This window comes from Macaca thibetana, chromosome 5 (assembly GCF_024542745.1).
Source record: "Macaca thibetana thibetana isolate TM-01 chromosome 5, ASM2454274v1, whole genome shotgun sequence".
Classification (NCBI taxonomy): Eukaryota; Metazoa; Chordata; class Mammalia; order Primates; family Cercopithecidae; genus Macaca; species Macaca thibetana.
Window position 1 is genome coordinate 169,311,361 of NC_065582.1, and position 17,734 is coordinate 169,329,094.

General features: G+C 43.2%; 2 protein-coding genes and 1 pseudogene across 2 annotated transcripts in view; 2 read left to right on the forward strand and 1 right to left on the reverse strand.

Annotated features, from left to right (window-relative positions):
* The window catches only part of QDPR (quinoid dihydropteridine reductase), a 213,523-nt gene that overhangs the window by 147,857 nt on the left and 47,932 nt on the right, over positions 1-17,734 (forward strand). The gene's annotated exons all lie outside the window — the stretch shown is intronic.
* The window catches only part of MED28 (mediator complex subunit 28), a 1,184,036-nt gene that overhangs the window by 57,074 nt on the left and 1,109,228 nt on the right, over positions 1-17,734 (reverse strand). The gene's annotated exons all lie outside the window — the stretch shown is intronic.
* On the forward strand, positions 3,391-4,342 carry LOC126955418 (nascent polypeptide-associated complex subunit alpha-like; annotated as a pseudogene).

A 17,734-nucleotide genomic window follows, 5' to 3' on the forward strand; every position in this document is an offset into this window, starting at 1 on the left:
AGTATCTCTAATTCAACCCCTTTAGAAAGAAAATCTAGTCTTCTAATAAGTTGTGAAAAAGTGCATTTACCTGGGGGAAGGTAAATAAAACATGGGTAAAGACCTGAGATATTATTTCGTGTTTCTGTTTATGTTTTCTTCCTTCCTGTGTAATCTGGTCTCAGGATTGCTTTGTCAATTAAGAATTAAGAGGATGCTCTCAGTGTAACTGTATCACAGACTGCATAATGTATTCCTCCTCAGATTACTGGGATGGAATTTCGGCATGTGTGTCCGTTCATTTATTCAGCAAATATTTATTGAATGCCTGCTTTGTTTCAGGCAGTGCTCTAGACAGTTGGGGATACAGCAGGTGAGCAAGACGAGCAAGAGTGTCCTGAGGTACAAGGGCCCCAGCGTTGATCCATTCACTTCATTCCTTCACTTACTCCTGAGCCCAGCATTTTATCTATTTGCTTAATTCCTTCACTTACTCATGAGCCCCAGCATTGATCTATTTGCTTCGCTCCTTCACAATAAATACAATGAGGACCTACTATATGGCAGGTAATGAGATAGGCACACAGGGGTATAAGATAAACAAGGGACGCAGTCTCCGCCTTTACTCAGCACATGGTGCAGCAAGGAAGAAAGACAATTCAGCAGCGTGAGCTGAGCACAGCATGTGAGAGAGGAGTTCACGGGGCTCCAAGAGCACAGAGCAGAAGGCTCTTACCTAATTCATGAGTCAGGAAGGTTCTCCCATAAAAATTAACACTAAAGCAGCGACCTGAATGACAAGCAAGACTGATACAGGTGAGGAGAGAAGGTGAGTGAAGGGCTTGAGGAAGGGCAGAAGAAGGTGGCTGGTCTTTCACGGAACTGGAAGAAGGTGGATGTGGCTGCAGTATAGATAGTGAAGGGAAGATGGAGCTGGACAGGTGAGCAGGGTCCAGTGGTTGAATGCTTTTGTGGGCCACAGGATAGAGCTGATGGTGGCTTGTCCTATATGGGGCTGAAGCAGAGAGAGAGGTGGAAAATTGCCATGCTGCTTGGAGGGTAGGATCAAGATGACTTCATGATGGACTGCATCTGAAGTGAGGGAAAGGAGAAATTTAGAGATGACTCCTAAACTTCTAGTTTAAGCAACAAGGTGGGTATCCTGCTTTCAACTGAGAATGAAGACCCAGGAGGAGAAGCAACTATAGTGAGGGTAATGAAGGAGGCAGCAAGGAAAACAGCTCCATTTTGCACAAATTGAGTCTGAGGAACCCAAGGATATCCCAGTGGAAAGATGCAATAGGCAACTGGGTATATGGGTCTGGAGAGCAGGTGAGTCATGCTGGCTAGTGATGCCAATTTTGGAAGCATTAGCATATAGCTAGAGTAGAATGTGCAGTCTAGGGAAGGTGATGTGTTTTGTTACTGTTTCGCTTTGGTTTTTGTTTTGAGACAGGGTCTCACTCTATTGCCCAGGCTGCAGTGCAGTGGCGCGACCTCAGCTCACAGCAACCTCCGTCTCCTGGGTTCAAGCGATTCTCCTCAGGCTCCCGATTAGCTGGGATTACAGGCATATGCCACCATGCCCAGCTAATTTTTTTTTTTTTTTCAGCAGAGACGAGGTTTCACCACGTTGGCCCGGCTGGTCTCGAACTCCTGACCTCAAGTAAACCACTCGTCTCGACTTCCCAAAGTGCTGGGATTACAGGCATGAGCCTCTGTACCCGACCAGGTGATGTGTTTTTGTTTGGTGCACAGCGATATGCTTACTTTTTAAAACTTTTTTTTTTTTAATTTCCAAAAAATTATTGGTGGCTGGGTGCGGTGGGAGGATCACGAGGTCAGTAGTTCAAGACCAGCCTAACCAACATGGTGAAACCCCGTCTCTACTAAAAATACAAAACTTAGCCAGATGTGGTGGTGTGCGCCTGTAATCTCAGCTACTCAGGAGGCTGAGGCAGGAGAATCTCTTGAACCTGGGAGGCAGAGGTTGCAGTGAGCCAAGATCACGCTGCTGCACTCCAGCCTGGGCAACAGAGCAAGACTCTGTCTCAAAAAAAAAAAAAAATTACTGATTTACAGAAGGTTGGAAAGAAAGTACAGAGAGATTCCACTTACTCTTCACCGGTTTTCCCCAGTGGTTACTTCTACGTCTAGCTAATTAGTGTAATATCAAAACCAGGGAAGGTGCATTGGTCTAAGGTGGTCATACAGTTAAATGTTCTTTTATCATTTGTGTAGATTTTTGTAATCACCACTGGTGTCAAGATACCAACCTATTCCATCACCACAAAGATCCTTCTTGAGCTACCCCTTTGTAGTCACACTTACTGCCTCATATCCCTAACCCTTGGCAACCTCAAATTTGTTCTCTAGCTCTATAATTGTATTATCTCTAGAATGCTATATAAGTGGAATCATAACGTATGTGAACTTGTTGGAATCTTGCACTATTGCCCAGGCTGGAGTGCAGTGGTGTGATCTCAACTCACTGCAACCTCCATCTCCCAGGTTCAGTTGATTCTCCTGCCTCAGCCTCCCAAGTAGCTGGGATGTAGTGAACTTTTGAGATTGACTTTGTCACCTAGCATTTGCTCTTGAGATCCATTCAAGCTGTCATGTATACCAGTAGTTCACTCCTTTTTATTGCAGAGTATTATTCCATGGAATGGATGCATCACAGTTTTGTTTTGTTTTATTTTTCTGTCATTCACCTATTGAAGGACATTTTGGTTGCTTCCAGTTTTTGGTAATTCCCAATAAAGCTGCTACGACATTTGTGTACAAGCTTTCATGTGGAAATAAGTTTTCATTTTTCTGGGATAAATGCCCAGGAGTATAAATGCTGGGTCATGTGATGTACATTTGTACATTTAGTTTCTTTCTTTTCCTTTCCTTCCTTCCTTTCTTTCTCTTTTTCTTTCTTTCTTTCTTTCTTTCTTTCTTTCTTTCTTTCTTTCTTTCTTTCTTTCTTTCTCTCTTTCTCTCTTTCTCTCTTTCTCTCTTTCTCTCTTTCTCTCTTTCTTTCTCTCTTTCTCTCTCTCTTTCTCTCTCTCTTGTCTTGCTCTGTCGCCCGGGCTGGAGTGCAGTGGCTCAATCTTGGCTCACTGCAACATCCGCCCCCTAGCTTCAAGCAATTATCCTGCCTCAGCCTCCTGAGTAACTGGGATTACAGGTGCATGCCACCACAGCCAGCTAATTTTTGTATTTTTAGGAGACACGGAATTTCACCATGTTGGCCAGACTGGTCTTGAACTCCTGGCCTGAAGTGATCCACCCGCCTGGGCCTCCCAAAATGCTGAGATTACAGGTGTGAGCCACTGCACCCAGCCCCATTTAGTTTTTGAAAAATAAACTGTTGCCTTCTTGCTGGCTGTCTTTCTGCCACCATCCTGGTCTCATGTTCCCTTCACTAAATGCCTGGTGAAGCCACAGAAACCATTCCTACTACAGAGCAGGAGTTGCCACAGCCCCAGGTGGAGACCAGGTCTGGAACAGAACCTGACGGTGATAAATCAGTACCAGAGCTCGAGGATGGGGATTCCACAGAGACACCACACAAACAGCCCAACTGGCAGCAGTAGCTGAAATCAATGAGTGTCAATCAGTAAAGCAAAACAGAGTTAGAGTGAAAAGAAGGCATGTAAGGCTATGTCCAAACTCGGTCTTCCGTAGATTACAGGGGTTACTCCAGTCACTACTGGAAATCTAAGAATATCTTCTTTGTCATCACAAAACCAGATGTCTACAAGAACCCTGCTTCAGATACCTACGTAGTTTTTGGGGAAGCCAAGATCAAGGATTTATCTTTTTTTTTTTTTTTTTTTTGAGATGGAGTCTCGCTCTGTCGCCCAGGCTGGAGTGCAGTGGCCGCATCTCAGCTCACTGCAAGCTCCACCTCCTGGGTTTACGCTATTCTCCTGCTTCAGCCTCTCGAGTAGCTGGGACTACAGGCGCCTGCCACCTCGCCCAGCTAGTTTTTTGTATTTTTTAGTAGAGACGGGGTTTCACCGTGTTAGCCAGGATGGTCTCGATCTCCTGACCTCGTGATCCACCCGTCTCGGCCTCCCAAAGTGCTGGGATTACAGGCTTGAGCCACCGCGCCTGGCCAGGATTTATCTTAACAAGCATGGTTAGCACCTGCCGAGACACAGCGTGAGCTGTCTCGAGCATTCAAGAAAACACATAGACTCCAACTGTACAAGAGGACACTGGAGAGGAACAGGTTGATGATACAGGTGTGGAAGTTAAGGACGTAGTATTGGTCATGTCACAAGCAAATGTGTTGGGAGCAAAGGCAGTGGGAGCCCTGAAGAACAATGGTAATGATATTGTAACAGCTATTATGGAGTTAGCAATGTGATCTCCTGAAAATGACTTTTTTTCTGTGTTTCAAAAGAATAACTGCATCTTGGTTTGAAATTTGTACCTGTTTCTATCCTAAGTAAAATTATGGCTTCTTGTTGGAAAAATATTAGAATAAAATAAACATTCAAATTATGCAAAGTCCCACAATCACTGCACTCCCAGCCCAGGCAATTATTAATGGCTAACCACTTGCCTTTTAAAGAATTTCATTGGCTAGGCGTGGTGGCTCACGCCTGTAATCCCAGCACTTTGGGAGGTCGAAGCGGGCAGATCACGAGGTCAGGAGATCGAGACTATCCTGGCTAACACGGTGAAACCCCGTCTCTACTAAAGATACAAAAAATTAGCCAGGCGTGGTGGCGGGGGCCTGTAGTCCCAGCTACTCAGGAGGCTGAGGCAGGAGAATGGCGTGAACCCGGGAGGCGGAGCTTGCAGTGAGTCAAGATCGCGCCACTGCACTCCAGCCTGGGCGACAGAGCGAGACTCCGACTCAAAAAAAAAAAAAAAAAAAAAAAGAATTTCTTGGTATTCTTCTGCTTCCAGAATAAAGGAGACTAATAATCTTTTCTCTTATTCTCACCTCTATCAGGTCTGGGATCTTCCTTTAATACTACCCTGGGCCAAGAGCAGTGGCTCACGCCTGTAATCCCAGCATTTTGGGAAACAGAGGCAGTAGTATCACTTGAGCCCAGGACTTGGAGACCAGCCTGGACAACATAGTGAGACTCCTGTCTACACAAAAAATACAAAAATTAGCTGAGTGTGGTGGTGCAAGCCCATAGTTGAGGCGAGCGGCGATGGCACCACTGTACTCCAGCCTGGGTGACAGAACGAGATTTTGTCTTAAAATTAAAAAAAATTATCTGCTGTCCCTGAAATGTAAGTGATGTAAGTGACTGTCCTGAGAAATGCTGGTGCCTTTTTTTTTTTTTAACTGCCAAGATCCTTTGTAAATGGGAACTCTTGTTTTCTTGTTTAGCAGTTTGCTCATCTATATATACTTTCAGAGACAAACTGTTCTCAGTATTGAGGATTAGAATAAACTCCTTTCTCTAATAAAAGATCACTGACTGAAAAAATAAAAAAACCCAAATGTATCATTACAGTTATCAATATGTCAAATGTATGCTTGCCACAATTTTTCATATGACAAAGTGATTTTTCTTTTTTATTTAATTCTAATTTGGTCCTCACTATTGGAGTTACATTTAAGTTCTTAACCATTCTGGTGCTGTATATTTTCTTTCTTTCTTTCTCTCTCTTTCTTTCTTTCTTTCTTTCTTTCTTTCCTTTCTTTCTTTCTTTCTTTCTTTCTTTCTTTCTTTCTTTCTTTCTTTCTTTCTTTCTTCTCTTTCTCTTTCTTTTTTTTTTCATCCCTATGAACACCAAGGAAGCTCTGTATATTTTCTGTGACAACACCCTCAAACTTGTCTACCTCGGTAGCTCACAAATGCCAACTCTAAACCATCAACTGGGGAATTCCAAACACACATAGCACACACACACTGCTCTCTTGCTCTGTCTTTCTCTCTCTTTCTGGAGTCTACCTTCCTTCCTTCCTCTCCTTCCTCCCCCAAGAGATTCTGATTCACTTTTAAAAAGCTCACCAGGTAATTCTGACCATCAGCCAGGTTTGGAAACTATTGAGATAATTCTTCATATCTGTATGTGTCTATCTACCCATCCTGCTTTCCTTATTCCAGAAGAGATTTAAGGTGTTGACTTAATTAAATACAGTAATTTGGGAAACCATTTAAGAAAATAAAATATCAACAGTGGGTTTAATCTTTATCTTCTTTCTCACGATTTTGTATTTTTTCCAAGTTTTTAAAATATATTATTACAACGATAATTTTTAAAAAGAGTGAAACTTTATAGATACAAAATTGAGTTTGGGCAGGGTGTGGTGGCTCCTGCTGCTAATCCCAGCCCTTTGAGAGGCCAAAGCAGGCGGATCACTTTAGCCCAGGAGCTCAAGACCAGCCTGGCCAACATGGCAAAACCCCATCTGTACAAAAAATACAAAAATTAGGTGTGGTGGTGCATGCCTGTGGTCCCAGCGACTGGAGAGACTGACGTGGTAGGATTGCTTGAGCCCAGGAAGTGGAGGTTGCAGTGAACTGAGATCGCGCCGCTGCACTCCACCGCATTCCACCTGGGGTGAGAAGTGAGACCCTGCCTCAAAAATAAATAAATAAATAAATAAGTCCAGTCACTTGTCAGAGTTGCTGGGCCTGTGTATTATACTATTTTATACTTCATTAGTGATTAATCAAGTATAGTAATTTGATTTTTACAACCCTGCGTTGCCACAGAGGACCAGAGAGAAAACCTTTATGGCTGTGACCTTATAGGTTACTGGTAGGATGTAAGATCTCTAAAGTTTTTTTGTTTGTTTGTTTTGATGGAGTCTCGTTCTGTCGCCCAGGCTGGAGTGCAGTGGCGCGATCTCTGCTCACTGCAAGCTCCACCTTCCGGGTTTACGCCATTCTCCTGCCTCAGCCTCCCGAGTAGCTGGGACTACAGGCGCCCGCCACCACGCCTGGCTAATTTTTTGTATATTTGGTAAAGTCGAAGTTTCACCATGTTAGCCAGGATGGTCTCGATCTCCTGACCTCGTGATCCGCCCGCCTCGGCCTCCCAAAGTGCTGGGATTACAGGCGTGAGCCACCGCGCCCGGTCAAGACCTCTAAAGTTCTAACAGTTTCTGTTTCCTAGGGTCCTGCAACACCCCCATGAGAAATAGCCCTCGTTATACTTAGCAACGTTATCTAAAATATTAAAAGGTATTTCCTTATTCAATTGGAACTTGAAACTGCAAGCATAGTGGAATCACAGAGTGACTGAGCTGAAAGAATCATTCAAGATTCCTTGACCCAACCGGCAGCCCCACACCCGCTAGGACATGAGTTTATGGTCAATAGATTGCTTCCCCCTAGTGGCAAAAGGTGGTCATGCCACTTCCACTTTTAGACGTGTTTAACCTTAGAATCATAGTTTAGAAATTGTTTTGCACCATGGATTGCTTTGATATGATTATTAAAACATATACCGTGTGATAGTATTGTATAGTATCCATGGTAAAACTATTAGCTAATGCATTTAACAATCACAGCAACAATACCTAAGGCGGTCAAAGCTCATTACTTCTCTAATTTCTTTCTGATTTACTTATGAAACAATTTATCCCTGATTTATAATATTCCTTCTAAGTCTTAAAGAAATGAATGTAATTGTGTAGTTATAAATAAGCTCTTTTCAGAGCAGACAGCATTATAAGCCAGTATGATAAAGATTCCAGAAATGGCAAATTGCCACCAAATAGTTATAGCCTTTGGTAACAAACAGAACAAAACAAAAAAGAAAACAATTGACCCTTTTAACTACCAGATCCAGGATTTGATAAAATGATCACGACCGAAACGAAGTTTGTCATTTTGAGGCAAATTGTTCTTAAAGCCTCAACTGAACTCAGCAAAGCTTTAAAATCATCTTTTAGTGTCCCAGAGAAGCTTATATATAATTATAATTTATTTTTCAAAAAATGCTGCCTCATTCAGTTTTCAGGGAATTTTTACATATACAGTATTATTATCATTTGCCCCTTCAACTACTCTCCTTGGTAGACAGGAAAGGTATTAGTATACTTTTTTTTTCTTTTTGTTGAGATGGAGTGCTGTCGCACAATCTTGGCTCACTGCAACCTCTGCCTCCTGGGTTCACGCGACTCTCCTGCCTCAGCTTCCCCAGTAGCTGGGATTACAGACATGCACCACCACCCCTGGCTAATTTTTTATTTTTAGTGGAGACGGGGTTTCGCCATGTTGACCAGGCTGGCCTCAAACTCCTGCCCTCAAGTAATCTGCCCATCTCAGCCTCCCAAAGTGTTGGGATTACAAGCGTGAGCCACCACGCCCGGCCAGTATATATACCTTTTTTATGGTTGAAGAAACTGAGGCTCAGAGATATCACACAGCAATAGGGTCCCAGAAATGGGACAAAAATCATCGTTGTTTCACTCTTCTTGAAATGCTTCAGACTTTTACATCCAACTGTCTGCTATGCATTTTTACTGGGATGTCTCATCCACAGGCTCTGAGCTCCAACTGATCCCTGGATCCTGTTACAGGTAGTGACACTGCCTTCCACTCAATCGTCAAACAAGAACTCTGGGAGGTCCCCGATCCTTTCTCCTCTATCCCCTCTTGCAACTGATGTCTTGCTGATTTTCCTGACCCTCCTCCACTTCCTATTGTACCGTTGTATTAGTGTGCTAGGTCTGCCACAGACTGGGTGGCTTCAACAACAGAAATATATTACGTCACAATTCTTGGAGAAGTCCAAGATCAAGACATCAGAAAGGTTGGTTTCTTCTGAGGACTCTCTTCTTGACTTGTACATGGCCGTTGTGTTAGTCTATTTTACATTGCTATGAAAGCATACCTGAGGCTGGGTAATTTATAAAGAAAAGAGGTTTATTTTAGCTCGCCATTCTGCAGACAGAACACTGCAGAATCTTATAATAAGCTTCTGTATAAGAAGCATAGTAGACCAGGGCACGGTGGCTCATGCCTGTAATCCCAGCACTTTGGGAGGCCAAGATGGGTGGATCACTTGAGGTCCAGAGTTCAAGACCAGCCTGGGCAATGTGGAGAAACTTCATCTCTACTAAAGATACAAAAATTAGCTGAGTGTGGTGGTGCACACCTGTGATCCCAGCTACTCAGGAGGCTGAGGCAGGAGACTTGCTTGAACCTTGGAGGTGGAGGCTGCAGTTAGCTGAGATTGTGCCACTGCATTCCAGCCTGGGCAACAGAGTGAGACTCCATCTCAAAAAAGCATAGTGCTAGCCTCTGCTTCAGGTGAGGCCTCAGGAAGTCTTGTTTGTTTGTTTGTTTATTTGAGACAGAGTCTTGCTCTTTTGCCAGGCTGGAGTGTAGTGGCATGATCTCAGCTCACTGCAACCTCTGCCTCCCGGGTTCCAGCGATTCCCCTGCCTCAGCCTCCCGAGTAGCTGGGATTACAGGCACACCCCACCATGCCTGACTAATTTTTGTATTTTTAGTAGAGACAGGGTTGCACCATGTTGACCAGGATGGTCTCGATCTCCTGACCTCGTGATCCGCCCACCTCGGCCTCCCAAAGTGCTGGGATTATAGGCTTGAGCCACCGTGCCCGGCCTGGAAGTTTTTACTCACGGTGGAAGGCAGAGTGAGAAGAGGCCTGTCAAATGGTGAGAGAGAGAGCAAGGAGGGAGGAGGAGCTGCTGGGCTCTTTTAAACAACTAGCTCTCCTGTGAACTAATAGAGTAAGAATTCACTTGTTAACACGGGGATGGCCCAAGCTATTCTTGAGGGATCTACTCCCATGAGGGATCTGCCCTGTGGTAGCGAGCCTGTAATCCCAGCTGCTGGGGAGGCTGAGGCATGAGAATCTCTTGAACCCGGGAGGTGGAGGTTGCAATGAGCCGAGATCATGCCACTGCGCTCCAGCCTGGGCAACAGAGCGAGACTCCGTCTCATAAAATAAACAAAAGCCCTGTCTCCAAATATGTCGCATTGTGAGGTACCGGGGGTCAAGACTTCAACATGAGTTGGGGGGGCAGCGCAGGGCATAACCCTGCCCATGACAGCCCTGGTTCATTTCTGAACTGGTTGAAGGCTGCCTCCCTCTGCCCTTGACGCTGTACCACCTTCCTGCCCAGATCCTCTGCTCCCAGGTACTGTCCACATGCTGCTCGAGGGCTCCTTCTAATGCGCCACCTATCCTGCTTCTCAGCCTTCAGTGAAGCCCAGTTCCTTCACAGGACACAGGAATCCCTCTCGAACCTGGCCCTACCTTTCTGGCCTGCCTGTGTTCCTTCCATACTTCTTGTCTTGCACTTGCCCCAGTGGGTGCTGAACTGCTGTGACCTGGCTGTGCTGTTTCCTGCCTGGATACCTCTGCTTATATCTATGCCCTCACCCTGCGTCTTTTGTCTTTGCCTGCCTACCTCTTCTTCATTCTTCAGAATTGATAGTGAGAGGGAGACTTTCGTAGTCCCTTCGATTCCATCCCAGCTCTGGCTTCCGGACCAGAGAGACCTACGTACATGCACAGATCCCAGGGTAGGCGGATAGCTGCGGACAGACCGCAGGTGGACAGATGGCAGTAGGCGTTACCTGATGAACAGTCTGTTAAGGACATGCTGATCACTGCATCAAAGAACTGTCCCTGTACCCCAGGGGTTTTCAGCTGTCTAGACCAGGGGGCCTATAGGAGCCACCTCCTTCCATCAGGCAGGCAAAGCTTCTTCCTGGTTTTATTATGTCTCTTAATATACAGACAATTCAATGTCTTCCCATTTTTGGCTGGCTATATATAGATACATATATATTTTATATGTTTGTATACATTTAACTTAGATTCATACCCGTGAGGCTGATACTAATTTACAAAGATAGTAATTTATACCTACCCCCTGACTTTCTCCATTCAAGCTAGTTGCAGGCCTCACCTTAGGGGAAACTTGTGGTAATGTGGACAACAGAAGAGCTATCACCGTGGCTTTGCAGTAAGTACTCTGGGTTTTCTAGATTGTGATTCATGCCTAGTACAGTGGACCCATGGTTCCATTGAACTTGCTTTCACAGTTTCGCCAACTCCAACCTCATTGTTGTAGCTACTTTATTTTTTTATTTTTTATTTTTTTTTTGAGACGGAGTCTCGCTCTGTCGCCCAGGCTGGAGTGCAGTGGCGCGATCTCAGCTCATTGCAAGCTCCGCCTCCCGGGTTCACGCCATTCTCCTGCCTCAGCCTCCCGAGTAGCTGGGACTACAGGCGCCCACAACCGCGCCCGGCTAATTTTTTGTATTTTTAGTAGAGACGGGGTTTCACCGTGGTCTCGATCTCCTGACCTTGTGATCCGCCCGCCTCGGCCTCCCAAAGTGCTGGGATTACAGGCGTGAGCCACCGCGCCCGGCTGTTGTAGCTACTTTAACCCTGGCTAAACTTTAAAATAATAGCACATAAGCACTTCCATACTAGCAACTTTACTGTAAACTTACCCTCACCCCGGCATGTAATTACTATTTTTTTTTTTTTGAGATGGAGTTTTGCTTTTGTTGCCTAGGCTGGAGTGCAATGGTGTGATCTCGGCTCACCGCAACCTCCTCCTCCCGGGTTCAAGCTATTCTCCTGCCTCAGCCTACCGAGTAGCTGGGATTATAGACATGTGCCACCATGCCTGGCTAATTTTGTATTTTTAGTAGGAACAGGGTTTCTCCATGTTGGTCAGGCTGATCTTGAACTCCTGACCTCAGGTTATCCACCCACCTTGGCCTCCCAAAGTGCTGGGATCACAGGCATGAGCCACCGCCCCCGGCTATGTAATTACTATTAATAGTTTTATTTTTAAACCCCACCGCTTCCTGCCCCAGGCTGTGTCAGGATCAGCTCTGTCCATCCTCCAGCCTCCTGTTATCGTAAAATGCAATGTTTGTGTTTCTAGTTCCTGGTCTGCAAACTGCCCAAACAATGTCATCTTCATCTTTGTATCCCCAGGACCTGGCATTGTGCCAAACACATAGTCATGTTCCCAAAATAATCTGTTGAAAATAAAATGAAAATATTTGGATCTATGGGATGACAGGGCAGGGACAATGAAGTAACTATTTGGAATAATTTTCAGCAAGAAGCTTTTGTTAATGGAGGTGGAGAGTGGAGGTAAATGTCCAGGTGAAACAAAATTAGCCATGGGCTGATACTTATTGAAGCTGGGTAATAGGTACCTAGAACTGCAATATTGTAGTTTTTATGCAGATAGATAGATAGATAGATAGATAGATAGATTGATAGATAAGGCATATTAAATACATATTCGCCAATAAAAAGTAAAAAGCCAAAACAAACCCATGTCTGTTTACTAAGAAACCAGTGTGAGAAAGAAGTGCTAGTACTATAATGAAGCAGGCTGTCATTTCTGCTTGTTTACTTTTCATTTCGGCACAGTGGTCCTTTGTGAGGAACAATGACAATGACTTCCACCTCTTCCAGGGAGAAGCCCAGATGAGGAGGTCAGTTGCTGTGGCCTGTCAGTCCTTGAGGTGATGTCACAGTCTCCCGAGGACAAAGCCTTCATTTAGCAAGAGGGAACAGTTGAGTAGTAAAGTGATTGTTGTTACCGGTCATCCTTTGGCTCAGATTTTGTAAACAGATTCATCTTGAATGATGGCATGAGTAGGGATTACTGGAACAACTGCATTGTCTGAAATGACAAGCCTGGAAATTTCCACTGTGGGAGGATGTCATGGGATTCAGTACTGGTAGAGCCATTAAAACTTAGAAAGAAGAAAATTCTGTAGAAATAAAAACATGCTTAATATATTTATTTGAAGAAAGCAGAATGAAAATAAGTCTGATGTGTACTGCATGGGAAGAGGAACATTATGATATTATGATGGCATAAAAAAGTTAAAATGTTGAGATATTATGCTACAACATGGATGAACCTTGAAAACACTAGGCTAAGTAAAAGAAACCAGTCATTAGTTATACGATAACCATATATGGTATAATTTCATTTTTATGAAATGTCTAGCTAGCACAGGCAAATTCATAGAGACAAAAGTAGATTAGTGGTTGCCTAGGGCTGCATAGGGAAGAGAACGAAGAATGACTACCAATGGGCATAAGGTTTCTTTTTTGGGTAATAAAAATGTTCTAAAAATGTGGTAATGTTGCACAATTCTGTAAATATACTGAAAACCACTTGAGTTGTACATTTTAAATGACTGAAATTATGCTGTAAAAATTCTAGCTCAATAAAGCTGTCAAAAATGCTGGGGTATTGGGATAAGAGGATTCTTTTTTAAAAATTGTCTTACTGCCGGGCACAGTGGCTCACGCCTGTAATCCTAGGACTTTGGGAGGCCAAAGCGGGTGGATCACTAGGCCAGGAGATCGAGACCACCCTGGCTAACACGGTGAAACTCCGTCTCTACTAAAAATACAAAAAATTAGCCGGGTGTGGTGGCGGGTGCCTGTGGTCCCAGCTACTCGGGAGGCTGAGGCAGGAGAATGGCGTGAACCCGGGAGGTGGAGCTTGCAGTGAGCCGAGATCGCGCCACTGAACTCTGGTCTGGGCAACAGGGCAAGACTCCACCTCAAAAAAGAAAAAAAAAAATTGTCTTACTGCATCATGATGTAATTTACTACATTTTCAATAAACAATACAAAATGTATTGTCACATAGTAAAAATCCAGCAAGGATACATCACATTCACCAGATAATAAATATTTATTTTTGAAAACCCAGACAGTGTGTTTCTAATAAATCTTAAAACTGAAGGTGTTCAAAATTCAGTGCGATCAAGTTTCCACCGAGTGTTTGACAATTAAACACCTGCGTGGAGTGCAGTTGGTTTTCCAGCAGTTACTGCAGCAGCTGTTGCTGACCTCTTCTCTTTTTTCTCTGTTTCTTTGTCAAGGATGAAGTTGGCAAGAGTTTGCATGCTAGCCAGTGCTCCAGGGTGAGGGAGCAGTGGTCCCTAATCCCAAATGGGAGTTACATTGGTCTTCCCAAATCACTACCACGGCCCAATTGTTATTTTAACGGTGTTTTCCTCATGGTTTTGTGTGGCATGGTAGCAAAATATTATTGAGTTGCTTTCATTCTTCTGTTATCTCTAACCACATATCCAATTTCCTGAGCTTCTCTTTTTCACTTATAAAATAGGAACAGTGACAGTACCTACCTTAAAACTCTACCATGTTAAAAAAACAACAACAACAAAACAACAGCTCTACCATGTTGATTCCGAGGCTGGGATGGGGGAAGTATTAAATGAATCTAGAATCTTTCCATGCCATAGGCGAGGAAGTGCTCAGATAATGATGTGGGCATGTCAAAAGGAACAGGAGCTAGCTGGAAAGAACTCTCACCAACCAAATCTGGGACAACTTGAGTATCAAAATAAATAATGATGGAAATGGAGAGTAAACCATAGAACAAAATAGGAATTAATGGGTCTATAGTGATATAAATGTATGAATCAGTGGGAGAGAAGGGAAAGCTCTTCCCTACAGTAGAATGCCAACCAATAAACTTAGAAGAAATAATGGGATTAGAAAAGGAACCATTTGGCAATCACCACAGTAACAACTGATTCAGGCAGAAAATCATCAATGGATGCTAAAATCATGGTTTGAATGGTGAGAATTTGATGAGAAATAAGATATTTACAAACTCAAAATATATCTCAACAAGATACTAATTAAAATGGGAAAAATAGAAACTACAGTGGAGAAATCTCTCAGTACTACTTCTTAGATGATTAAAGTCAACACCATCAGCAATGGGAGAAAAAGATACACACGCTTTCTGTTGAGATGCGCTGAGATGGGCACAATATCATCTTGCAGGTATTCTTGCCAAGAAAGCACACGCTTGAATCTAATCATAAAGAAGCATCAGGCAAACTCAAATTAAGGGACATCCATAAAAGAATGTCCCGTGTCATTCAAAAATGTCAATGTCATAAATGACAAGCACTGAGGGATTGTACTGATTTAGAGGAGAACAAAGAGAAATGAAGAACAAGTGCAACCTGGACCTTGCACCAGTAGAAAATATTAAAAACAACAAGAACTATAAAGGACATAAGGGGAGCCCCTGACAAAACTGGAGTAAAATCTGTAGATCAGATAACAGAACTATGCCAGTGTTGATTTCTCGGTTTTCATCACTCTAATAGTGGTTGCTGTACGTTGAGTTTTAGAAAATATACATGGACATATTTAGGGGTAAAGTGGTAAGACGTCCTTGGCTACTTACTGTGAAGTGGTTCAGCAAAAATTTATGCACACAGATGTTTGCACACGCACACATAGAGAAAGAAAAAGGAGGGAGACTATGATAAAGCATATGTGATAAAAATTTCAACTAAAAAAGTTTTAAATTCTCCATTTTTTTTGTGGAGACAGGGTCTCACTTTGTTGCCCAGGCTGATCTCGAACTCCTGGACTTAACTGATCCTCCTGCCTCAGCCTCCCAAAGTGCTGGGATTATATTAATAGACAAACATCTCCTTTTCAATTGAAATAATTCTTTTGTCCTATTCACTCCCTCCTGCCTCCTACCCCAAGGAGGCGTAAGCCACCACACCTGGTCTGGTGCTGAGAACTGTTGGCCTCTTACAAACATCTCTCTCTCTTTTTTTTTTTTTTTTTTTTAAATAGTCTCACTCTGTTGCCCAGGCTGGAGTGTAGTGGTGCGATCTTGACTTACTGAAACCTCTGCCTCCCAGGTTCCAGTGATTTTCCTGCCTCAGCCTCCCGGGTAGCTGGGATTACAGGCACGAACTACTACGCCCAGCTAATTTTTTTATTTTTAGTAGAGACGGGCTTTCACCATGTTGGCTAGGCTGGTCTCGAACTCCTGAGCCTCAGCCTCCCAAAGTGCTAGGATTACAGGTGTGTGCGCCTGGCCACATCGCCTTTTCAATAGAAAGAATTCTTTTTGTCCTATTCACCCCCTCCTGCCTCCTACTCCATTGAAATCTGTAAGGTTGAAAGAATTGCTATGTTAGAAGAAAAAAATGTATTACATCCAATTTATTGTTCCGCAAGAGGTCAATGACAAAAGAAAAATCGCTGTGGTTCCAAAGTCATTTGTTAGTGTTGTTTATTATTTTTTCCAAAACAAAAAGCAATAAAGCAAACAATTACATGCTATGTTTTTACATTTGTTTTATTTAACCAAGAACTCAGCCGTGAACATCAGAGAAATGCATATGCAGTATATTCAGAATATAGTTGAATTGGTGGTTGAAATCCTCACAATATTGAATTGTCAGTGTATGTAACAGCATCTCCAATCACACTGGTAGTCAACTATTACCAAAAAGCATTCACGAAAATGCCTAACTTAATTGCCCGGCATATAGTTAGGTGCTCTATTCGCTATAAATCTGGATATATTACATAGCATTAAAAGACATAACATTTTAGAGAAGGAAAGAAAATTAGAGATTATCTTACGCCACTTGATTCTATTACAAATGAGAAAGCTGTGTTTCTAATTCTTTAACTTGTGAATAAATGTAATGAATAAATGTTAATCTGAAAGAGTCAATCCTTCAACATGGATCCTGAGTGGCTAACTGGGCCTAAGTTTTGAATAGAGCCAAGGAGCCACTTGCTTATTAGAGGTGAAACATATACTCTGCGTTCCCCAGGAAACCCACACTTTTTTAACTTTGAGACTTTCAGGTCTCATCTGAAGCAACCAATCAGAGCTCACCTGCCTTGGCCAATCAGGACTCAGCTATATAAACTAATCAGGGTGCAGCTCTACTGAACAATCAGAACTCAGCTATGTTGGTCAGTCAGTGCTAAGAACGTTTCCATCCTTTATTTTCATAAACAGACCTGACTGGGAGGCTGTTGGGGGGGATGTTTTGCTGTAAAACCTGAACCCTTTCTTTGTTCTCTGGAATGCACTTTTGTTTTACACTGAAGCTGTTTCCCCAGTTTGCAAACTGTTCACTGGAATAAAGTTTCTTTCCTCCAAATTACTTTTCAGAGAACTTTTGTTCACAAACTGAAGGCTGCGTCTCCTCAGTTTGCAAACTGTGTCTCCTTGGTTTGCAAGACCAGGAATGGGGTGTGCACCTACTTCAAATACAGATATAGTAAGCTGGGTACATCCTTGAAAATCACAGAGGGGTAGAAGGAGGCTGCATCTCTCTGGTTTTCAAACTGCTCATTGGAATAAAGTATCTTTCCTCCACATTTCTTTTCAGAGAACTTTTGTTCAAAAACCCAAAAACTGGTAATAAGAGCAACTACGTCTCAGAATTTTTAGGAGAATGAAAATGAAACAATGCATGTGGAGTACTTAGCAGAAAGCCTAGCATATGGCAAATGCTCCATTATTCATTGGCCTTATTTTTGTCAAGCTGTGACTATTGCTGACTCATGGTTGACATTGCTGTAGAAAAGAAAGTAAGAAACAGAGAGCATACAACCTAATTTATTTGGCAAGGATTTCACGCGTGTCCTAGTTGCATAGATTTGTTAAGAAGCTCTACTCTTGGTTTCACAACCCAAACTACCAAAACTAAAAGGAAACAAAGGATCTTGAGGAAATGAAAAGGAGAAATATTTCACCTGTAAAAATTCATCTAAAATCAGCTCAGGAAGCCGGGCATGGTAGCTCACGCCTGTAATCCCAGCAATTTGGGAGGCTGAGGCGGGTGGATGATTTGAGGTCAGGAGTTCAAGACCAGCCTGGCCAACATGGTGAAACCCCGTCTCTACAAAAAAAATACAGAAAAAAAAATTAGCTGGGCATGGTGATTTATGCCTGTAGTCTCAGCTACTCAGGAGGCGGAGGCAAGAGAATTGC